Raw genomic sequence first — 26,000 nt, forward strand, 5'->3', positions numbered from 1 at the left:
CGACAGAAAGACAAGAAGTGGAGATGCACTGCCTAAACTTCAAAATCAACAAAAATCAGAATTTAATAACTCCAGAAACCATTAAACTGGAAAATGCAACTACACTAATTATAACTCAGAAATTTCATTAAAAACACACAAAAATTGATAAAGTGGCAATGTAGTATAATCTGTGAACGTTTATTGACCGAAACATAGAGATAACAATATTTACATTGTTGTGTTTTACCCGTTATGAGCATGAGTGTCAACTACATTTCATACAAAGTTTAATACTGCTGTTGCCTTTCATCAAAATCTGTCAAATGTTATTTAGAAGAAAGGAGAGGCACTGACAAGACTCTGTGACTTCAACACAGACAGACAAAACAAAACATGTTTCAATAAAAAATCACAATTGTTTGAAGTCACGCAAAATCACATTAAATTCCGTCTACAAAAGCTGTCCATGGCTAAATATTGTACGGTAGTGGTCACACGTAACAGTGAGCTGTTTTAAACGGTGTCTGCACATATTGCCAGTGAGTGAACCTCAAACAACGACTACTTCTGTGGTCTTCATTTCTGACTTTTTCACAAACATCCACAACAAGCGGGTATTGTTCTTTCTACAATTCTGATTTTTTTGACGTGTCATTTTATTCCCGAGAAATTCATGAATCACTATATGCAGTTTATGTTCATCTCTCTACGGATATCATACTGCTGAACCCCAAGTGTTTAGCTTCATAATTTAATTCTGATAAACAGAATATCTCAGGTGTTTCTGTTGTGATCTGAAAAAGAAAGAGTAAATCTGTCATAATACAGCTCTTGAAAGTAAATTAAACACTGTTTTTACTGACATAAACGTTCATTGCTAAATACTAGTTTTGCTGGTATGGCAACCGAAGTACCATGCGTCAAAATAAATTGAAAGGCTACATATAATTAAGTCAAACACGATGCCACACGGGCGGTGAGCCGGGAAGTGCATCGTTTTACCTGGTGAACCGGGAAGGCGAAATTTTATATTACTGATTTCTTTGAGACTATAGATTCCAATAATTAATTAAGGTATCACTGACCTCTGTTTGCCATAAAAGAACACCCGTCAAGGCATTTAGTCATTAGAAATGCATGTAAACTCTTGTTATGCGATATAATATGGTGTGGTGAATGGGGAAGTGTTTCCATGGAGTGCATTGTGCTCGAATGTTCTCTTAAACATAAGACTTTCTTGAAAAATGCAAACGTCAGTGATAAACTAGAGACACATGCGGGTACTTTAGACTACATGTCATTTCAAAATCTATTCATTACCAATGAAATAATCGCAAGTTTACTCACCGAATCGAGGTGTTTTGACATAAAAAAGCCGCATCGGGAAGTGTTGCGCGCACCTGTTGATGACGTACTATACCACCCCTGCTAATGAAGTTATGATTAAATAATAAAGACTTAATGTGCAGAAACACATCAAGCTAGTAGTCCCAATGCTATCATTGGAAATAAAATTATATCCTAGTCAATGCGTTGGTAGGACAATGAAAGTTTATATACCATAGATATATGACAAACAAAAAGCTAAAACAAACCAAGATACTCATAAAATTTTGCACTTAACCATTAGATCATTACTAAAATGAACAAAAATAAATTTAAAAACGAATAGTTTATCATCAAACAAAATAGAAACTATAAAAAATAGGCAAATTTTACGTATAAAGGGAAGTAATTACAAAAAAAATCTATAAAAGACGTATCGCTCATTGTTGGCGTACATTAGCGTAACTGACGTTATCGTCGTTTTTAACCGCTTTGGCGTTACAGTGATTACTTGGGGTGTTTGGGCTACAGTTTTCATAAATCATATCGTTCCGATATTTAAAAGAACTATTTGATATAGATTTCGAATGATGCTTATTCAATCAAATATTTATCAGACAGTGAATATATTGCAATGTTTGGATACAATTTCAATACGTTTACGTTATTTAGTTTTCAAACATAACGTCGACGTTACATTAATTTCACGGTTGTGACATTTCGGCTAGATTTTGCAATTTTCATGTGATAAGTTTAATTTATATTCAACGTTAGATTTATGCATATCAATTTGCAGACATGTGTATGTACTTTTAGACTGTATTCGCAGATTTGTAAACAAATACATATTTCTGTAAATATTTCGGCACGTAACAACTTCGTAATTGCATTTTTTGACACGTGTGACATCGCGGCTAGATTAAAGTATACATAGGCTATATTAAACGCCATTATCCAAGTTAAAACAGGACAACAACTTACTAATTCAAAAGTAGAATTTATGTACTTTTTGTCAAAATAAATATTATAGAAAGCATACAATAGTTAAGAAACTACAGAAGTTTTAATAAATCCGGTCGAGGAAAGACATAAAATCTTACGTTTTCAGTTGGATCTGTCTTTCACTTCCGATTTGTTACAGAAAGTATTGAAAAGCAAATGACTGAAATGACGTCAAATATAGTTGACGTCACGTCACCGAGTCTTCTTATTTGACGGAAAAAAAATAATTTTATGAATTAACTAAGCCGTTATGTAATGCGCATTGGTAAATTTTGTTACATCTTACATGACGTTTTTGTGTTCTTTTCTATTATACCATGTCGAATTAAATTTTTACTACTTATTGAACGCAGATGCGATCACATTTACTAACAGGACGATTGTTTTGCCTTTCTTGTGATATAAGCATAAAAACAACCGTATTTCTAAAACTAATTTCATGAAACATTGTAGTGTAAGAAACTTACAAATTCCCGATGTTCGCCAACAACGTACGCAACGTCATAAGTATTGGAACCAGTAAAATATGACAAGTATGTATCCGAAACTCACACAAATGTGCGTTAAAGGCAGATAAGAGGACATAATATATGAAAGAAATACATATTGAGAATATATTAATGGGTCGCAACGACAACCAACCAAATTTAATACAAAAACGCTTACTTAAAACCAAAATACCTCCGGATATTAAATGTTACTTAAGCATCAATTTGATTGAGTTTATTTATATTCTCTCCAAAGAGTGATTTTGTTTTGTTTTGACGTAGTCAAGTTGTACCCATCTATACCCAGATGAGAAGGTTTAACAGCTTGTGAAGAAGCTCTCCAATGCAGAACTAACCCAAATGTCACAACAGAAGCGGTTATGAAAATGATAAATACGGTACTAACGAACAATGTTTTTTCATTCAATAATAGCGAGTATGTCCAGAAGGAAGGAGTGGCGATAGTGTCAAAGCTAGGTCGTAATTTTGCTTGTTGCTATATGCGCAAATGGGACGAGAAGTTGATGGAGAATGAAAAAGTACCAATGTTTTACAAGCGTTACATTGATGACGGATTTGGGCTGTGGCAACATGGACTAGAAGATCTGTTAAAATTCAGAGATTTTGCGAATCAGATACACCCGAACATAAAAGTGGAATTAAGGTGGCATACAACAAGAATAGAATTTCTGGACACGACAGTCAGAATTGAAAAAAATAATGAAATTACAACAGTCTTATATTCGAAACCGACGGACAAACACTTATATTTAAACTGGAAATCAGACCACCCTCAAAACGTAAAAAAGGCAATTCCGTATGGATTAGGAGTAAGATTGAAAAGGATTTGCTCGACGGAAGCAGACTACGCCAAACACAGACAGGAACTAAGAGGCCAGCTAAGGAGGAGGGGTTACAGCGGAAAGTTTATTGAAAATCAGCTGGATAGAGTGGACAAGATAGATAGGGCTAAACTATTAACACCACAGAAACTCAAAAAAGAGAAAATGAAGAGGGTACCTGTAGTAGTGACTTACTCCAGACATCTCCCGAATTTACATAATATTGTACGTAAACATATGAACACTTTACACAAATCAGAACGAATGAAACATATATTCAGTGACACCCCAATTGTAGCTTACCGCAGGGACACGAATATTTCTGACCTTTTGGTACATGGAAAGACAAACAAGGTTATGAAGCAATACCAAACGGGCGATTTGAAACCAAGATGTAACGGAAAGTGCGTGGTATGTGAAATGATAGACAAAGGGAGGCACAATAATGACAAGGCTATAGCGGCACGGATAGAGCGAACTCAAACCTGCCAGGCATGGAACCTGGTATATGGGATAAACTGTATCCAGTGTGATAGAATTGTGTATATTGGTGAAACGTCAAGATCGCTGAAGGGGACATATGGCTGAAACGTACGAAACCAGTGGCAGAACATTTCAATACGCCTGGTCATAGCATAGGTGATGTCGGGGTGTCGGTGTTAGAACACATGAAGGAAAACAGTAGATACTACCGACAGATCAAGGAGCTTGAGTGGATCCACGAGTTGCAGACAGAGGTGCCAAATGGACTTAACACGAAAGCGAAACTTGGAGTTCTTTGGAGAGAATATAAATAAACTCAATCAAATTGATGCTTAAGTAACATGTAATATCCGGAGGTATTTTGGTTTTAAAGGTGGATAATCAGATTTTGGCCATGTAACGGATTTGTTCGAAACTTTAGCATCTGATCATTTACACTCATTTATGTTCACTTAACACTTAATACAAATTAGATTTTCACTGGAGGTATTTTTAAAATTTCATTTTCCTATCCTGGTTGCCCAACCAAGATAGAGTTATTTTATCATAAGTATAAATTTGATAAACATACTTTGCCTAAGGAAATGTATAAATATTAGACATATTGTAATATATTTGTAAAATATTTGCATTAAAAATTATGTATTTAGATGGAATTCATTAGAAACGCAAGTTTGAAAAAATATTATTACCTCCCTTTGCCTATCTTGGTTGCGCAACCAAGACAGATTGGAAATAAATGAATTTAGAAGCTACACACAGCTTTTAAACTTGCATTTTGGTTCAGATTGTTCAATAGTTGATATGTCTATCAAATGCAAATGTAAAACTAGACATTGTATCGAAATAAAAAGAATTACCCAGCTTTTTATATACTTTCATATTAAAGGGGAGTAATTACAAAATTTTATAAAAATAATAAAATATACATTTCAAATAGGAATCTAACTCTATGTAATCGGTCTTTTTGTTCCTTAAATAATTCTCTACCAGAATATACAAAAAGTAAAAAATGTCATTAAATGTTGTTTAAATGTGATTGACCACCTTTAAGTAAGCGTTTTTGTATTAAATTTGGTTGGTTGTCGTTGCGACCCATTAATATATTCTCAATATGTATTTCTTTCATATATTATGTCCTCTTATCTGCCTTTAACGCACATTTGTGTGAGTTTCGGATACATACTTGTCATATTTTACTGGTTCCAATACTTATATAGATATTTTTTGTAATTACTTCCCTTTATACGTAAAATTTGCCTATTTTTTTATAGTTTCTATTTTGTTTGATGATAAACTATTCGTTTTTAAATTTATTTTTGTTCATTTTAGTAATGATCTAATGGTTAAGTGAAAAATTTTATGAGTATCTTGGTTTGTTTTAGCTTTTTGTTTGTCATATATCTATGGTACATAAACTTTCATTGTCCTACCAACGCATTGACTAGGATATAATTTTATCTCCCATGATAGCATTGGGACTACTAGCTTGATGTGTTTCTGCACATTAAGTCTTTATTTTTTAATCATAACTTCATTAGGCCAGAAGACAGTCCTTGTGCATCATAATTGAGTATCGATTTTTAGCGGGATTTGACGTTGACGTTTAATAACGTTACGTCAGTTCCGGTTTTGTATTTCAAATGGTTAGAGACCACCAATTGTTTTCCCATAGACTTACATTGTAACATTATGGCGTGTACGGCCTTCCATACATCGAAACATGTATATCTAATTACAAGTTTTTCAAGAACTATCTTAGTTCTACCAAAATATCGGACGAAAAACATGAATAGTGATACTTTATTTAAGTAATTTTCGTGTGAATGAGATGACCCCCTGTTTACATCATTGACATGGCGGGAGAAATTCGTTTGATAAAACTTTTTTTCAATTCACATAAAATGTAGCAAATTTTGTCAAAATGTATAATAAAATACTGTAAATGCAGTGAAAAAATATCAATTTTGAAAAAATAATCACTTCCTGGGTTTGTTTCATGACTGACCAATCAGAACGCACAGACGTTACCTTATTCCCAGGTATACACTTACCTCATTCCCAGTAAGTTCCCTGTACTTTTTTGAATTGGTGGTCTCTGACCTATAGATGAATGTTTCGTATCACGTTTTCCAATTTTACAGTGATATTGTGAAAACATGATCCAATACCAAATGTCTTACAAAGTTTCATCAAGAAATGTTCAGTTTTAAGAAAGATATGGACAGTTTACTGAGGCCACCCCCTGTCGATTTATATGCCCATACTCAGTCCCTGTTGTCGTCAGGTTGCATGTTTTCGTGAAAAGTTCAGTTATCTGCATTTGATTTGACTTTGAAGCTGAAATGCGATTCATTCCGTAAAAAATAGAAATAAAGTCCAATAATTTTGATCACTCTTTAACATTACAGAGAAAAAAAAAAGATCCTTTTTGGCCCAAAAGCTCAGATAAAAACGGGCACACCTGTTAAAAAAAGAGGCCACAATTTAAAAAAGAATCAAATTTCACGCTTATTTTTGCACGAAAACGTCTTTCTACATCATTTACAACAGATTTGTGGCCATTTACATTACCTGTGATGGCTTACGACGAAAGTCATGTTTTAGCTCTACTATAGGTTAGAGACAACCAATTGTTTTCCCATAGACTTACATTGTAACATTATGGCGTGTACGGCCTTCCATACATCGAAACATGTATATCTAATTACAAGTTTTTCAAGAACTATCTTAGTTCTACCAAAACATCGGACGAAAAACATATGAATAGTGATACTTTATTTAAGTAATTTTCGTGTGAATGAGATGACCCCCTGTTTACATCATTGACATGGCGGGAGAAATTCGTTTGATAAAACTTTTTTTCAATACACATAAAATGTAGCAAATTTTGTCAAAATGTATAATAAAATACTGTAAATGCAGTGAAAAAATATCAATTTTGAAAAAATAATCACTTCCTGGGTTTGTTTCATGACTGACCAATCAGAACGCACAGACGTTACCTTATTCCCAGGTATACACTTACCTCATTCCCAGTAAGTTCCCTGTACTTTTTTGAATTGGTGGTCTCTGACCAAATGTTATATTATGAGACGCCATGATGTAGAGTAATTCTCGGTATTTGTCATTTTGATAAAGGCCTTTAATATGGCCGAAACGTTAACAAAACTGAGTGAGAACTATAGAGTCTTTAAACATTTGGTACCCCTTAGGGTAAATACTGTGTAGTTATATATAGCTTAAATCTAATGTGTTCATTTTTTGATAAATAATATTTGAAATATTGTAGACCTATCAGATAACGTAAAGCAAAACTATTTTACCTAGATATTTTATATTTCCCAGGACTCATTTCCGCCATGTTTGCAAGGAATAAAATAGATCTACGCATGTGCAGGATTTATAAACAGTATATTACACAGATACGATATGATTCACCGACATACCGCAGTGGCGCTGGAACGACAAATGTAAACAAATTCTCGATGGTCTATATGGTTACTATGATATTAAACTGTATGAAAAGAAGTCGATGGAAAAATGTTCTCAGCAATAATGTCAGGGCATTTTTTGACAATCGCATTTAATTTTATATCTTTATTCTAATTCCATTTACACATAAGTGCTATTCTTTTACTAATCTAAGACAGAAATATGAAATTTATACGACACAGTGTTCCATTTCAGACCTGCAAAAATAGGAGCTGCTATTTATTATGACTGGTTGGAAAAGAAAATGATAGTGTGTAACTGGTGAAATTTGGATTTATAATACATTTGTAAATCAATTACTCTTGCCTAGCTCAATTTTTAATCACAGCTGTAAACTGGTTGCGAACAAATCAGTTCGTTGACTTTAAATTTTGTTGGGAACTGCATTGAGGCAAACTTATGGAAGCGTCCTGGTGCCAGCAGAGAGATTTAAATTTGTCATACGTACGACTTACTATCTCCTACGTAGGAGTTAGTATCTCCTACGTAGGACTTAGTATCTCCTACGTAGGACTTAATATCTCCTACGTAGGACATAGTATCTCCTACGTAGGACTTAGTGTCTCCTACGTAGGACATAGTATCTCCTACGTAGTACTTAATATCTCCTACGTAGGACATAGTATCTCCTACGTAGTACTTAATATCTCCTACGTAGGACATATTATCTCCTACGTAGGACTTAGTATCTCCTACGTAGGACATATTATTGTTGTTGTTGTTGTTTTTTTTTTGTATTTTTGGGGGACTATGTAGTTTGGATATAGTCACACTGCGCTACCCACAAGGTGCACTTCTAGGCATTGCTCCAGGCATGGGCAGACATCAGGTTACAACCGCCGACATTCCATAAGCCAACCGGGCAGTATATGAGCATGAAAAATTGAAACATGTCATGTGAGGTTTCGAACCTTTACCATTCGGCTATGGAGGCTTCTCTTGAAATTATGTAGAGAGTTCAAAAGTATGATTAAAGTATATCATGAAAGTTACTAAATATAATTACCGCCAGTTATTGTTTTGACCGATTGTGTGATTTGATTAATAAACTTTCTCTCAATAAAGGCACTGACCTACAAATTTTGGCTAAAAATGGTCTTTCTTTAAAATTGAAGTTCGGTCATACATACTATGGACATTAAAATTCGAGTTTTTGTTTCTAAACTATCCTTAATCTACTCAATCAAGGAAAAAAGATGCCAGAGCCGGGAATCGAACCCGGGCCGCCACGGCAATGAAAATTTTCCTGCTGTCTTTAACAATATACACCACGGAGGAATATGTATACAATGACCCTTGAATGTAGATATTTAATAATTAGGCAGTTTACCTCAGTAAAACGTTACAAACGCTTTTCAATTTCCAGTGTAAAAGATAGTTAAGACAACTAGTTCTTATGTGTTTCAATAACATATAATCTGTCAGTAATTAATTCAAAGCTTTCTTAAGCGGTATTAGCATTAATTTCTTGAAACTGGTACCTAAACTTTCTCTTTTTTTCTGTTGTCGTATGATCTCAAGGACAGTGCCTTTAATAATCAATATTTATTAGGTGTTATCATCATTTGAGCTGGGCCATGAGAAAACCAACATAGTGGCATTGCGACCAGCATGGATCCAGACCAGCCTGAGCATCCGCGCAGGCTGGTCAGGATCCACGCTGTTCGCTTTTAAAGCCTATTGCAATTAGAGAGACCATTAGTGAACAGTATGGATCCTGACCAGACTGCGGATGCTCAGACTGGTCTGGATCCATGCTGGTCACAAAGCCACTTTGTTGGTTTTCTCATGGCACGGTTCAATTTTCTTTTTCTACATTCAGGTCAAGCATTAACTAGTTACAGGAAATTACTGTAACTGCATCTAAAGCATGATTTAACATGATAATAAACTATTGATACTTTTTTGTTTCAAACAGTCATTTCTACTTTATTTGCATATTATAGATGAAACATTTATGAAGTTTATTAAGGTATAAAGTTCTTTAACACCTCTCCCATTCATCTGGTAATAAAAGGTACTCATTGGCAAGCACTTCATTATACAGACTGTGAAGGTCATAAAGGATATACTATGATCCAGGGCACTGGAGTCGATCAAGCTAGGGTTATGTTACATCATGAACACATTTGCAATGATCTCTGAGATGGTGATTATTATAGCTGGGATGAAAACTGCCTAGCTCAGATCGCATTTGTCCAGTCGTTAGAGTCAGAGGTAAGAGGTGTTGATTTTTTTTCAGAAAGTGGTATCAGAGAGGAAAGTGCTTTACATTTAATGACTCTAACGACTGATGCGAGTCTATAGTGTTCCGAAAAACTAATGTCAAATCAACTTGTGGTCCGACGGTTTTGCTTTCTTTTACATGGTGTGTGTATCTTCTATATATTGTATATGTTGTGAAAAAGAGGAAGAATAGAATAGTATTTAAATAAAGTGAAGCATTTTTGATAGTAAAATCTTTTAATTACCGAATATCACGGAATTTGTAGGTTTCAGTCTTTAAATCTGGTTATCCTTTGTTTTGTTAAGTGTATGCCTAGAGAGAAGAAATTAAGGACGAGTAACTTGGTAAACATGATTTTTTCCCCTTTATCGCTCTTCACAGTAGAGGCTATTTTTTTTAATATAAGAGCTAATTTCATGCGAAATAACATTTACAATTTTGTTTGATCAGAGTGACTAGATAAAAGAATAATTGACTAGTTGAAACTAACGAAATGTTATAGAACATTGATAATCGTGGCATGCAATCAGGTCTATATAAATTCATTCTTTGTTATTGGTTAGAAACAGTGGTTATAAGATAATTTCACTGATTGCAATGAAAAGTTCTTTATTTAAGCCCCTTCTCGACACAACACATAAAATACAAGAATGTAAATAGTTTAGAAAATAAATCAAATATTGCAATAAATGCCATTTATCAGCACGCAATTAAAAAGTCAACCAGCAATGTTCAATTAACACATGTACCGGAAACGCGAGTAGGACCACAGAACGCTGTAGCGCCCCAAAATAGGAACCCTTACGTATGAGTTACTAAGTCCTACGTAGGAGATACTAAGTCCTACGTAGGAGATAATAACTCCTACGTAGGAGATACTATGTCCTACGTAGGAGATACTAACTCCTACGTAGGAGATACTAAGTCCTACGTAGGAGATACTAAGTCCTACGTAGGAGATACTATGTCCTACGTAGGAGATACTAACTCCTACGTAGGAGATACTAAGTCCTACGTAGGAGATACTATGTCCTACGTAGGAGATATTAAGTACTACGTAGGAGATACTATGTCCTACGTAGGAGATACTAACTCCTACGTAGGAGATACTAAGTCCTACGTAGGAGATACTATGTCCTACGTAGGAGATATTAAGTACTACGTAGGAGATACTATGTCCTACGTAGGAGATACTAAGTCCTACGTAGGAGATACTAACTCCTACGTAGTACTTAATATCTCCTACGTAGGAGATACTAACTCCTACGTAGGAGATAGTAAGTCGTACGTAAGACAAATTTAAATCTCTCTGCTGGCACCAGGACGCTTCCATACAAACTTGTTATCAAGTGGTACGAAATATGTAAACCAGATGAATATTGATAAAATTGCCTACATTATGCGTATATATGTATGTATATATGATTCCTACCGATTTTCGTCGCAAAGCGAAATTCGCGATCGATCCCTTTACGGTAACACGCGATAAACCGAATCGAATTAAAATATGTGTTCTATGGCACGTGCACAGAGCGTCTGACTTCGATTTTTCTTGAGGAATACGTTTTTTCCTTGTGCCAAGTAAGCATACACATAACTTGTCCGAACCGCGACGTCTAGCAGATCAGTACAAATATGGGTAGTGTTAAAAGGGAATCGATCCTGCGCGAAGCGACGAGGATCGATCCCTCTACGGTAACACGCGATACACCGCATAAGAAATTTACTGTCGACTAGCAAAATTGTGTCCTTTGACCAGTGTATTTTAAAATAAAAATCTTAGAGAAATGTGAACATTTATTTTTATTGTCATGATACATTAACTGAATAATTCGTGTTTGTTGGTTAATACTTATTACAATTTGTTCGAGATCTGATGGCAACAATTAAAAGGTTCATGTATAGGTCGACCACGTTTTTTTTGAGCAGTGACTAATTTATGCATGACAGTTGATTCGCCAAAATAGGGTAGGAACATAGTTTTATTAATAAACGTAAATGAATGCATGGCCAAAAGGATATGGCGTTGACTTTTTAAATTTGCTTTTCGAGGTTCGAGCCTTGTTAAGTTTACATCTCGTTTTATCTTTTGATTGTTTGTTTTCAATTAACATTGTACGAGAACATTATGAAGTTCATTGAATGAAATAGTTTATGATGTGTTAACTAGTCAACAATCTTGCTTATTAGTATTATGTACCGTGTAATGACTTCAACGCGTTACAAATATGACGATACTCGCAAAATCATAACAAAAGTTCATTCATTTTGCGAGGAGAAGACAGATAATCGGTGGAAGGTGCCATTGACTCGCAGTATAAAGCGCGTTAATTATCGGTTCAAGCCGTGTGACAGCGGAATTATGTGACATAAAAGTATAGCAAAATATATTAAAATATTGAAACAATGAAAAAATAAGTGAAATATTATTATCAAAATATCTTAAATGGTTTCTAAAAAGAGTCTTCAAAGATTCTTGACTAAAACAAAGAAAAAATAATGTATACTAGAATTAAAATACGGCCGTATTCTGGGCTTGAACTCGCACCCCACGGATTGCAATCATTACGCTCTGTCGATTGCGCCAGCAATATAATCAAGATCATGGTTAACAAAACGTACATATCAACTTACTCGTTAGAGATTTTTCAGCCAGATATGGACCGAATATCAATATAACACAATTGAAAAAGTGTATCATTCCGTCACTGCTCAAAACACACGGTCGAACTATAATTACATCAGAAATAAATTTTCGTAGATTGATTCTAGTTATGTAAACGTTCGTTGAATAAGGAACGGCTTTTTCCAACTTGTTCGTTAGTACGTTTGTTTAATTGATATCTAGCGCCGTTTCGCAACATTATTTTAGTTATATAACGGCTAGCCTAACACGTGTTCCTGTGTTCTGTACCAGTACCAACCTGTTCTCCGCAAACAATTGCCAACTTCTCGTCACGAATCAGAGTTAGAGGAAGATTGATTCTAGGCATAATGTCTTTAATCTGATAGGCATAGAGAACACAGTCTCTTAGCCGGGGTCACGACCTCATGGCCAATAGGCCATCATATTGTTCTAATGGAGTGGGCTTTTTACTAAATATGGACTTGCAGTTTATATACGGAGTCTTATAGTTTAACTAGTTTACACATTTAGTCAGCATCCAAAGCTTATTACTCACTTATTGGTTTATAATGCGAGGTTACGCAGTACTACTAGTGAATCTATTCAGAGGACCATTCAGTTGGCAAAAGTGGTGGCTGATTACGGTTACCTGCAGTTTCACTCTTTTAGAACTATAAATAGGTTATATATCACTTATTGATCTTCTTATGCGTTAAGTCATTGCTTCCAGTTCACTGCACTCCATTTCGTCAAAACTTATTTCAATTTGAAGGTTAAAAAGTGATCTATAACATATACATAATATAAGAAATAAAAAGGTAATTACAAGACTCCGTATATAAATTGCTAGTCTATTGACCTGTTTAAAGTTCCGCAATAAATTTTGCTCAGCTAAACATAAAACTTCAAGAAAATAATGGCAGTTTTGTTGTTTCTTTCGCTGTGTAGAGCACTTTTCCTTAACTCTTTAAGACAGAGGCTAATGGTCCGGTAAATTCTAGACCCGAATATGAGAATTCTAGAGGCTAATGGTCCGGTACCATCTAGACCCGAATATGAGATTTCTAGATGCTAATGATCGGGTACATTCTAGACCCATATTATTATTAGATATTTCTAGAAGTGCGGTTATCAATATGAATACAAATGAACTGATAATGATACTTGCAGAAAGGATATTATAATGTGCTATAAATAACAGGAGATGTTTTTAAAAAGTCCTTTCGAGTTTGTAAATGTTCTCGTGGCTTTAAATATATTGCAACTGACAGGAAACAGAAGTATTTCTAAGTCTTTAATCCCGAGAAAAATACGATCGTTAACTCTAAACGATTAATAGTAATTAGCAGCTTGTGTGCCGCAATGGAAAACGTTTATCAAATTCTTTTATTACCTCTTGATTGAATAACTAAATAAATAAAATTATAAATGTTTTTTTTTAGTTCTTTATGCATAGATCGTGCTCATATATCGTCTTACGTCTTGACTAATTAACAGTGACTAATGGAAATCGCAGTCAACACGAGTGTAAGCTATTTATAACAAAAGTATTTACAAAAAAGTAATAATGAAAACTTCTTGAGAACAAGTTTCTCACCCAGTTATTACAATATTGGTAATACAGTAGTAGTACTGGATATTGATTACCGTACCTGTAGACTATGGGACTAGAGATCCGGTCATGGGACCTCTATCCGCTTCCTAATACCATTTTTGTTGGAATTACATGACAGGTCTATGATTGTGTGTCATGGGTTTTGTGCCAGAGGCTTCTTGTAGAGCAGATATACATCTGGGGATGTCACAAAATAAGATGAAGTAGGTTCTTTGTACTCTTTATATTACAAAGAAGCTAAACTAAAAGTGAAAAAAAAAAATATTTCTTCGAAATTAGGATTTTCCTATAAAGTAGAAGAAAGTGGAACCTCCACACTGGAAATTTCATCATAGTATTACATGAAAATTGGACCACTATTAAACGGAATTTAACCAAACAATTCGTAAACAAGGGACAGGATAAACGACAACATGAGATTATGCTGTAAAAAGCTGTAATACTGTTAGAAAGAAGATTACTACATGTTCTTACTACGATGAACATCTTGTCAAGTTACATGTATATATCAACTTAAAACGTGATTTTGTGAGATTAAGTATGCAGCCAATCAAATCTTTTTTCTCTCATATTCTCTCCTGCATCGATTAGTTTTGGTATGACTATATTAAATTATTTGTCATTGTGACATTCTCCCCTGCTTTGAAAAAATGTCTCCTGGAATTTCAAAACAAAAACATGGCTATAACTAAAATAAGAATAACAATTTATGCTCATGTAGATGTACTATCAGCATATGCAACTATATATAATACACAATTATATGAATACCGTCTATTAGCATATGTTCCAATTCTAAGTGCTATCAGTCAAAACAAAATTAAGCTAAAAAGGTAAAATTTATTCTGATGTTAAAAAAAATAATTGAATGCTAAAAAAAAGCAATTGTTAAAATAATAAAGTCATCAGATGCATTGAAAGCACAAAATTGGCGCAATTTCGAGACATACTTTGTATTTGTTACAAACATAACACCAAGTAACATAATATAACCTATTTGTTGTCAAAATGTTACGTAACGTTATATTATGTTACTTGTAACAAATGCAAAGTATGCCACCAAATTGTGTCAGTTTTATGCTCTATCTCATAAGCTGCATTAACATTCACAATAATGTCTAAAGTACTACTTTACAGTTAAACTATAATGATGGATCCGCTACATTCTACTTACGTCATTTTATTAAAAAAAATTTCTAATGAACCCGACAAACTAAATAATTCCTTGCAATTTTTGTTCCCCGAATTTGATTTCATCATACTAATTCTTAATGCATAAACAAAAAAAAATCAATACTGATTGAAAACACAAAATAAACACATTTATGTCAATTGTAAACAAAAATACTGTGACATGCTTCCTTTTCTATTAAACAAAAAGCTCAATATTTGTTTCTGCCGACTTTTGATACATAACATAATCAGCTATTATCGGCTTGTTGTGGTTTCTGATGGGCCTTGTTGGTAATTAACACAGTATTCTCAGAGATATCTGTACTTAGAGTATGAAGCAAAGGATCAGAAATAGACGTAACTGCACCAGAATATATGTCTAAATTCAAAGATGTACGTGCGAAATGATGATAACTAGAAGGCAATGGACTCTGTGCTCCAATAACATCTGAAACATTCTCAACAGATATTTTTCCTAAAGATGAACAATTGAAAAAACTACCTGTAGAAGATCCAGAAGTATTTTCTTGCGTCTGTAGAACAAAACATCTAAGCGTTTGCACCTTAAACGGACTTACAAACATGAGTAAAATATATCTGGTGTATCACTATCATAACTACCTGACAAAAGAACTCCCACTGCTGGAACATTTGTTTGTTGTCTGCTTTGACGAGTTTACTTCTTTGTACTATAGGAAATAGAAGCAGTAGACATAATTGTAGAAAACGGAAGAAACATGTTCCTGTGAGAAGTCCTTTGTGTGCCATCTTCATTCTCCTTAAAAACTTTAGACTGGCAAATTTGTATAAGTGTTTTAGAACACGTTTTGATCTTTTGCCTATTGATTTTTATCTTTAATAAAATCTGTAAAAAGATCCTTTGGAAGCAAAGAATGCAAACAAGAAGAATAATAGCAGACTCGGTTTGATTGTGTCTGTTCATGAGAGGTAATGAAATGTGCAACTGCTCTCACGCCCCCTAGCAACGGCTTAAGCGGAACTCTATTACACATAAATTATGTTGAATGGACTCCATGATCTCAAAGGACCATATAATACAATAATACTGAATCCAAGTACGGGCAGACTTTTGCAGCCGTCACATGGCACTTAAAGATTGCTGTTGTGATAGTTAATAAAATCTGTAAAAAGATCCTTTGGAAGCAAAGAATGCAAACAAGAAGAATAATAGCAGACTCGGTTTGATTGTGTCTGTTCATGAAAGGTAATGAAATGTGCAACACCTCTCACGCCCCCTATCACCGGCTGAAGCGGAACTCTATTACACTTATGTTGAATGGGCTCCATGATCCCAAAGGACCAGAAAGTATAACAACACTGAATCCAAGTACGGGGAGACTTTTACAGCCGCCACACGACACTTAAAGATTGCTGTTGAGATAGTTAATACAATCTGTAAAAAGATCCTTTGGAAGCAAAGAATGCAACCAAGAAGAATAATAGCAGACTCGATTTGATTGTGTCTGTTCATAAGAGGTAATGAAATGTGAAACACCTTCCACACCCCCTAGCACCGGCTTAAGTGGAACTCTATTACACATATGTTGAATGGACTCCATGATCCCAAAGGATCAGAAAATATAACAACACTGTATCCAAGTACGCGGAGACTCTTTACAGCCACCACACGGCACTTAAAAATTGTTTTTCCGATAGTTAATAAAATCTGTAAAAAGATCTTTTGGAAGCAAAGAATGCAACCAAGAAGAATAATAACATACTCGGTTTGATTGTGTCTGTTCGTGAGAAGTAATGAAATGTGCAACACCTCTCACGCCCCCTAGCACCGGCTTAAGTGGAACTGTATTGCACATCTGTTGAATGGACTCCATGATCCCAAAGGACCAGAAAATATAACAACACTGAATCCAAGTAGGGGGAGACGTTTTACAGCCGCCACACGGCACTTAAAGATTGCTGTTTTGATAATCAATGAAATCTGTAAAAAGATCCTTTAGAAGCAAAGAATGCAACCAAGAAGTATAATAGCAGACTCGGTTTGATTGTGTCTGTTCATGAGAGGTAATGAAATGTGCAACACCTCTTACGCCCCCTAGCACCATGATTCCAAAGGACCAGAAAATATAACAACACTGACTCCAAGTACGGGGAGACTTTACACAGGCGCAGCACGGCACTTAAAGACTGTTGTTGTTATTGTTAATAAAATCTTAAAAAAAAGATCCTTTGGAGGCAAAGAATCCAACCAAGAAGAATAATTGATTGTGTCTGATTTGACCGGATGTCCTAGTTTTTGACCCGACATGACCCAGTTTCAGACTTGACCTAGAAATCATCAAGACAATTATTCTGACAAAGTTTCATAAAAATTGGGTCAAAACTGTGGCCTCTTGAGTGTTCACAAGTTTTTCCTTTGATTTGGCCTACTGACCTAGTTTTCGACCTCACATAACCCAATTTCAAACTTGACTTAGAAATCATCAAGACAAACATTCTGACCAAGTTTCATACAAATTGAGTCATCAGATAGTGGACTCTAAAATGTTCACAAGCTTTTTCTTTGATTTGACCGGTTGACCTAGTTTTTGACCCCACATAACCCAGTTTCAGACCTGACCTAAAGATTATCAACTTGAAGGCTAACATTCTGGCCAAGTTTCATAAAGATTTGGTTACAATTGGTTACAGATTTGGTGGCCTCTGAAGTTTTAACAAGCTTTTCAAATTTTTATTAGAAATCATCATCAAAAACATTGTGATTTAGTTTCATAAAAACTGGGTCACAAATGTGACCTCTAGAGTGTTCACAACCTTTTCCTTTGATCTGGCCTACTGACCTAGCTTTTGACTCCACATGACCTAATTTCAAACTTGACCTAAAAATCATTAAGACTAACATTCTAACCAAGTTTCATAAAGATTAGGTCACAAATGTGGCCTCTAGAGTGTTCACAGCCTTTTCCTTTGAACTGGCCACTGACCTAGCTTTTAACCCAACATAAACCAGTTTCAAACCTGACCTAGAAATCATTAAAACTAACATTCTGACTAAGTTTCATAAACATCGGGTCACAAGGGTGGCCTCTAGAGTGTTCACAAGCTTATCCTTTGATCTAATCTTTTGACCAAACATGACCACGTTTCAAAATTGATCCAGGTTTAATTCCACATAACCCAGTTTCAAAGCTGACCTAGAAATCATCAACAACATTATTTTAACCAAGTGTCATAAAGATTGGGTCACAAATATGGCCTCTAGACTTTTTACAAGGCAAATTTTGACGCACGACGCACGCCGACGCACGCCAGACAATGAGCAATAATGAACTTAGATAAAAACTGACTCAAGAATTCTATAAAAAACAAAACAATTGCAAAACATAAATATATAACACATGTTTGCATTACAAACATAAAAATGCAGAAATAAAACGTTTTAAAATAAACTGAAATATTTTTGAAGAATATATTTTACGTATACATGCTAAAGTAAAGTTCGCAGATTTCGGAACAAAATGTTGCCTGATTCGAAAGTCGGTTTGCCAATATGATTTTTTCATGGCGTAAACGATCACATTGTAGCTGTATGACTACATTGTATGTGGACAACACATATTGACACATGCGGCATTGCATATATATACAACAAAAATGTGTTACAAAATGATAGGAATGTGGGTATTATTTTCAAATATTGGCTCCCTTTGAATGGTTAAGGCATTTAGAAACGAAACTTGTCTTTCAATGTCAGTTACACAACTATATGTACTTTTCTAGCTTAGATTAAAAGATATTATGTTTCAAGAAAAAAACATATGCCCACCAAAATTAGGTGCAATATGAAAGGCGTTTATAAAGTTGCAAGTTGTTATGTATTGGCTGCCTGTTTATTCTGCTTAGATTACTCTACTGTACTATGTTACTACAATGTAGTTGTAAAACTAGCAACAATAAAGTTGTAACTAAAATGTAATCAGGTATGCAGAATAACCTAAAAATGCAAACTGACTAAAGTTTTCATTTCGAGTTGCAAGTTATCCTTTCATATATCACTTTAAATAAATAAGATTTTGCCATGCATGCTTCTGGCTTTGTTTCGGGGTGCTCTGTGTTTCCGTAAATTCTATCGTTACCTTTTATAATTGTCAGTATACTTAAAATGCACTCTTGTGCATCTGTTTTCATAATATTAGTATAACTCTTTTAATATTCAAGGTAACCAAAACCCGTCATAGCATGCATACTTGTGTCATAGAAGGTTCAATGTGTAATACTAAACTCTATATAAATTAATCAGGCAAATAGATGTGGATAGGGTTTTCTAGTAATGGTAAAAGAGTGTAATGATTTTGGCCATTCGATGGATTGCATAAGGTAGTTCTGCACGTTTGATAAACTGGAAGTGATGGCGTTACGTCATTTATCCGGAAAACATAGAATAAAGACTGGATTCGGCGTACGGAAATGAAAATAATTTTACGATTTAATCGAAACCTGTGAGCAAATTTATTACAATGGCACTGTTGCTTTATTTCTAAAGTCAAAATATGATATTAAAAGATATGACACGCTAAACATTTCAAAGTAATGTCTTAAAATTAGGGTGAAATGCCCGGTTCACTTTAATCATGGTCAGATATCTCAAAAGTAAGCACACGGACCTATACATTTTATTTCACCAAATTTTAGGCCATGTGTTTATTTTCAACTGTGAGAAGTTTCATCAAAATCTACATTTTAGAAAAATTTCTATCTTCGAATATGTTAGGAAAGTTATGATTTTCCCATAGACTCCCATTATGAAATATTGCATGAGGTCCAATTTTTTCAAATCAGTCTAGCAAAAAATCAAGCACACGACCCTATATTATTTATTTGCTGAATTTTCTAGGTATATTCTTAAGTTTTAAAAAATCAGAGTTTAATCAAATTCTACATTGTAGAAAAAATTTCGATCCAAACGTGCAGAACTACCATAAATGACAAGAAGTCAAAATTTGGATAAGTAAGCTTATTAAAGAACACTATCTTAATTTTCAAGAGTCACGAAACATTTAAGAAAGTCACCGATTGCGTTAGTATGCGTTTGTGTCTACTTTAGAAACATACATAATTATAAATCTTCTTCTTGAAATCCCTAATATTTGGTTCGTTGAAATTAATATTAGGTTTAATGCAAAGAATGAACCTGAAGATCAAGGACCTTTTCAATCCAATATTTCACTCGAGAATGGAAGACCCTTAGGTCATACCATTGAAATAAGAAGGCTCGAGAACTTTTGTTTCTGCATGGCTTAACATAGTTTAGAACTTCTCAATTGACATTGTAAATTTTATTAACATTTCAAAGATGACTTGATGGTACTGTATCACAACAGTGTTACTGTATTGCCATATACAATGCATGAATAGAAATATAAACCCATTGGAATTGTCATTAATAGTCTTTTTATTATCTTCATTTTGCCAATCTTGTATGCGAATCATTACCAGTGATAAAAACGATATACATAACAGGAATAAGCCCACCAGCCCAGCATTTTACCATTTAATGATAATTGGATAAGTAGAGTTGCATAAAATTTCAACATAGCCATTGTGTGTCTTTTCTCCCATCAATATTGTTCGTACTAAACCGAAGACAGGAACATCTGAGTAAAACAAATGATTGAAAAGAAAAAGTTATTTTTAAGTATACCTGCCAACCACTAAGAAGCTGTTATAAATAAATTTCCAGTGCAAATTATCAAAAAAATTAAATACACTGAAAAAGACACATAAAAACAAAATGAAAAAAAAAGTTTTTGCCTGAGATACATATGTAATTACATAATGAAAATAGAATGTAATTTGCAATGGGCTAAAATGATATGAATCTGTCCGGTGATATGTATATATTGGCATACAGACACTAAATAGGAAAATGGCTCAAAAAAGCATAATTGCGGATTCAAATAATCCTCAGTTTGTTTGTTTGGCTTGTGTTTGTTTCCTTTTTTACTCTGTAGAGCTACAATGTATTTTACTTATTTTCTTTACAAAGTGTTTTCCTGAATAAGATGGTAGATGTATGCTTGAAATATAGGTAATAAATTGAAAAAATCTATCGTCTTAGGTGTCCACAATCCACGTAGACTTAATTCGCAAATGTCTAATAGGAAGAGAAAAATGTGCAGCTGGATTCAGGGCTTGAACCTGAGACCTTCTGCATGCAAGTCAGATGCTCTACCAACTGAGCTAATTGGACAACCGATATATATCATAGACCAATTATATACATACATAATTATATTTCTAGATTTTGCACTCTCAAAACTTTGCAAGTCTCCCATTTTTCAGATTTTGCTCCAAACAAAATTTGAACCGTGTTATTGTTTCAAAAACTGGTTGCATAATAATACTGTCATATTTGGGCTGGTCAGCAGAGGTATAATGTGCTTGTTGGTAAAAATACGCAAGAAATATGCAGAGAAGCAATAAGCAAAGTGATTTAAAAAGCAATAAAACAAAATTTATTTTTCTTTGCTTTTCTGAGATTAAGTAAAATTACTTTTCTATGCTTTTTGCAAGCAAAGATAATTTAATTTAATGGCTTTTATTAAATTACTTTGACACAACTTACACCTTCATACATCTCGATAATTCGATAATAATTGGGTGACCACCAACGGGAAGGAATCTTTACCATTTTGCAGAGGGTAGCACGTTTATGGGAAGCCAATTGTCCAATAATTACGTGAACCCCAATTCACGGTCGAAAAAACAAAGATTAACGATCGATAAACTAGGTTTTTCGATTGAACTATGAATTTCGGTCGTTATCCTATGTTCACGAGCGTGAACCTATATTTACGGTCGTAAACCCATGTTCACGGTCATAAACCCGACTTTACTGTCGTTAACATAGGTTCACGTTCGTAAATCATGGTTCACGCGCGTGAACCCAGGTTTACGCTCGTAAATATAGGTTCACACTCGTAAATTAAGGATAACAACTGAAATTCATATTTGATAGAATTATGCTCCTTTTTAACTTAGAAATTTTGATTTAAGTTTTTGATAAAGCCAAATATCTCTGTTACTGTCAAAGCTATTGACTTGAAACTTAAAATCGTTATTTACTATCGAAGTCTTCCTCAGGACAAACAATCCCCATAAATCTAGTTTGAACTTTGACAGAATTATGCCCCATTTTCACTCAGAATTTTTGTTAAAATCTTTGATAAAGTCAAATATCTCTGTTACTATTAAAACTTTTTGACTTGAAACTTAAAATACTTTTTACTATCAAAGTCTACAAGTGGAGAAACAATCCCCATTACTCTGATTTGAATTTTGACAGAGTTATGTCCCGCTTTAACTTGGAATTGTTTTACTGGCAAAGCGCTAATTCAGAGTTAAGTACTGAGAAAAGTCGAGCATGTTGTCTTACAGACAGCTCTTCGCTGTCTTACGGACAGCTCTTGTTCCCTGTTTCTGTCCGTCAGAGAGAAGTTATGCTATACATACTGCCAAAAGTTTTAAAGCGAGCCATGCGCTCTGCACGTCGTCATAATGTGGTGAACATTTGTGCCAAGTTTCTTTAAAATCCTTCAAGCAGTTCAAGAGTTACATATTCCACTCGAAACAAAGTTATATGACCTTTGACCCCACCCCTAAGTGTGACATTGACCTTGTCTCGATGTGGTGGACATTTGTGCAAAGTTTCTTTAAAAACAGGTCAAGAGTTACAGAGAGGACACAAAACAAAGTCATATGACCTTGACACCTAAGTGTGACCCTGACCTTAAAGTGAGCCACCTGATACAGGCGCTCTACACGTCGTCTTGATGTGGAGAACATTTGTCAAGTTTGTTTAAAATCCTTTAAGGGGTTCACGAGTTACAGAGCAGAGTCGACAAGAAATTGCTAACGGACAGACGGACACACAGACAGACAGACAGCCAGCCAGATGAACACCTGTGGTATCCCAAAATACGTCCCCTCGGGCGTATAATAACATTAAAGGAAAGGAGACGCAAGCTATTACGTTTTCCACAATGATTATTTTTGCATATCTATTGCAAAAATAAAAAAAAAAAATCCACTAATTAAGCAAATACTTGCAATGTTTACAAGTTTGTCTACCAGCCATTCGGCAGTTTTCTTCATTAATATGCAAATTAAGTCCCGCCCATAGGTAAGAGAACACCAGATTTTACGTAACATCCCACAGCTAGACAAAACTGAATGAAATATGAGTATCCGGCGAAACATCAAAACGTCTAAACTCGACGGATTTAAAGGGGGGAGGAGGGGATGGGGGCCCCGCGACCATCCCCTCAAAATACACCCATGATACTTAACAGTGAAGTGGAATATGCACATGTTAGATAAGTATCAGATAGAACATATTCAGTAGTAGTACAATTCTTAAAGTTCCTATAAATTATGACCACACCCGCGACCTTGTGGTTTATTTTCAAAATATCTGGTATGTCCACTACCCTGAGAAGAATAGTTCCGATAGTGCCAAATGTAAACAGGTAATATAAAATGTTTAAATTGGCACTTATGACGTTTGAGTGTTCCTGTTAGTTTGGCTTAAATAGTTTTTCAATGTTTGAGTAATATTTAGTGCTTTTTAACCTATGATAGTTTGATGGTCACAATTGTTGACCTATACCGCAAAATTAGTGATGTGACATCACATGATGAGAATGACTATTGTTGTTTGAAGTGCACATGAATGTTTCTTGAATGATATCTGATTTATTTTCACGCAGTTATTGATGCATATGACATGAAATTTTGTGGTAAAGATAATAAATATTTTGTTGTGTTGTTTCTTATTTCATGTCGTTACTTCGAATGTCAACTACTGCGGCATTACAGATGTAATATATTTATAATCAGTATTTAAACCTATAGCATGTTAAACGTTGGCAGCGAGGAAAATTTCGTCAGAAATTGCTTCCACTACATTTGTATTTTGGTCTTTCGAATGTTTGACACAAGTGGGGGATATATTGCCCATATGAAAAACTTATTTCAGTATTTCCCAGAATCACATCAAATTTGTTGGACTAGCTTATTGGACTAGAGCACAGGCTAGGCGTCTGGTTACCGGACGGCTAGTCACACTTCACTTATTATGCTTCAATCTTAGCTGAGGGTGAAGAGACTTCCCCCTAAGATCTATGTTAAAGCTCTGATTATGTGGGTGGGGTAATTATGACAAAGCAATTTACAATAACAAACCTATTTTCTGTAGAAAGACAGTCGAAGACACTGCTAAAAGATACATTGACAACAACAGAACATATTGTCTGAAGCGGTATGTTTCCCAATAAAGCCTTCAAATCAGATAAAACTTCGATTTTATCCTCTTTATTTGGCAGAGAATCAATCAACGAGTTTATGGGCGCAGCCATGTTGTTGTTGGGTCACACTAAAATGCTGACGACTTAGATGACGATATAGGTATGACAGTAGTAAATGCTATATTATTATTCTACTGTAGATGAAAAATAACTAATAAAATACTGTATTCTATCAGTTAAATATTTTCATATCTCATCACTCACACTGTGAAAGTATCAAATATATATTTTCACACTGTGAGAGATATATAGCTCCGCCCCCTTGTGTATTGTGTTTTATCTTAAATCATTTGCTTAAAGCAAAGAGCTATGAAAATAAATAGATCGGCAACTTGAAAGGTACATAGAGCAAATCTCGCCAACATCCCGTGACAACTAAATAAGATCTCGTTAACCGGAAGTAAAGCGCTCTCCACGCGCCATTTTGTATGCAAAAGCAATTATTCATCGGTAAATTAATTATCACCGTATGACCACGCTTTTTTTATGGTAAGAAACATGTACTTTGTGTCTAAGACTATTTCACATTAAACTAATGTTGTTTTAGAAGCTAACATGTATTTTAAATGTAGTTTTAAAGGTACAAATTGTAACTCTATGCTCGACAATGTTTGTTTTTACTAAGATAACGCCGATTCACGCTCTGACACGAGATCACGCGAGATTACAGCCAGTTGCCATTCTGTGTATTTACAGGATGAAAATTTTAGTCGCACTTTGTTCCTTATAGTATATTTCTCGATTCAAATTACTTTACTAAATGAAAATGTCATAACGTTATGCAGCTTAAAAAATATAATGGAACTTAAGCTTTATTTTGTTCACCTTGTGTCCCAGTAGACATTTGACGTCGTTTAGATGTCGTATAGACGTCGGACTCCGACGTCGGATTAACGTTGGATTTTGGTTGGATTTACAAACCGTTTAGACGTCGGATCCCGACGTTGGTTAGACGTCGCAATCCGACCATTTTCCAACCTAAATCTAACCCCTTTTCAACCAAAATCTGACCAAATTTCAAAGTAATTTGCAATCAAGTAATCAACACATGTTTTATCATCTTTATTTCATATTATGGCGACGTACGTCTAATATAATAAGTCCTAAATGTAATCCAGTTATTGAAACTTCCAAGTTTCGTTCATTTTTGCATAATTCTTCAACTGCGCTGAAATTTCCACCTGAAATATATAAAATTTGACAGTTTCATCATTTCATAAAAAATCGGAAACTTACAAGTATGCTAGTGCTATTACTAAAGAACATAATTGCTACGAGCAAAACAAACGTGTTACATTTTACATTCTATAACAAATCTTTTGTAACTTAAAATGTGACGAAGTCTGGTGTTAAACGGAATTGCGTTTTAAAGTTACAAACAAAAATGCATCAATCTT

The 26,000-nt window shown here is 34.6% G+C and overlaps 1 protein-coding gene across 3 annotated transcripts in view; it reads right to left on the bottom strand.

The window, feature by feature from the left end:
- LOC123556510 (uncharacterized) overlaps window positions 1-7,554 on the bottom strand; it is a 29,894-nt gene extending 22,340 nt beyond the window's left edge. For 2 of the 3 annotated variants that reach the window (XR_008367477.1, XM_053525414.1), the window contains exon 1: window positions 7,450-7,554. The gene's annotated coding sequence lies outside the window, so the exon portion shown is untranslated. The remainder of the gene's footprint in view (window positions 1-7,449) is intronic. The other variant, XR_008367476.1, reaches the window with a different exon arrangement.
- Window positions 7,555-26,000: the final 18,446 nt, after the last annotated feature.

Source organism: Mercenaria mercenaria, chromosome 15 (genome assembly GCF_021730395.1).
Source record: "Mercenaria mercenaria strain notata chromosome 15, MADL_Memer_1, whole genome shotgun sequence".
NCBI lineage: Eukaryota > Metazoa > Mollusca > Bivalvia > Venerida > Veneridae > Mercenaria > Mercenaria mercenaria.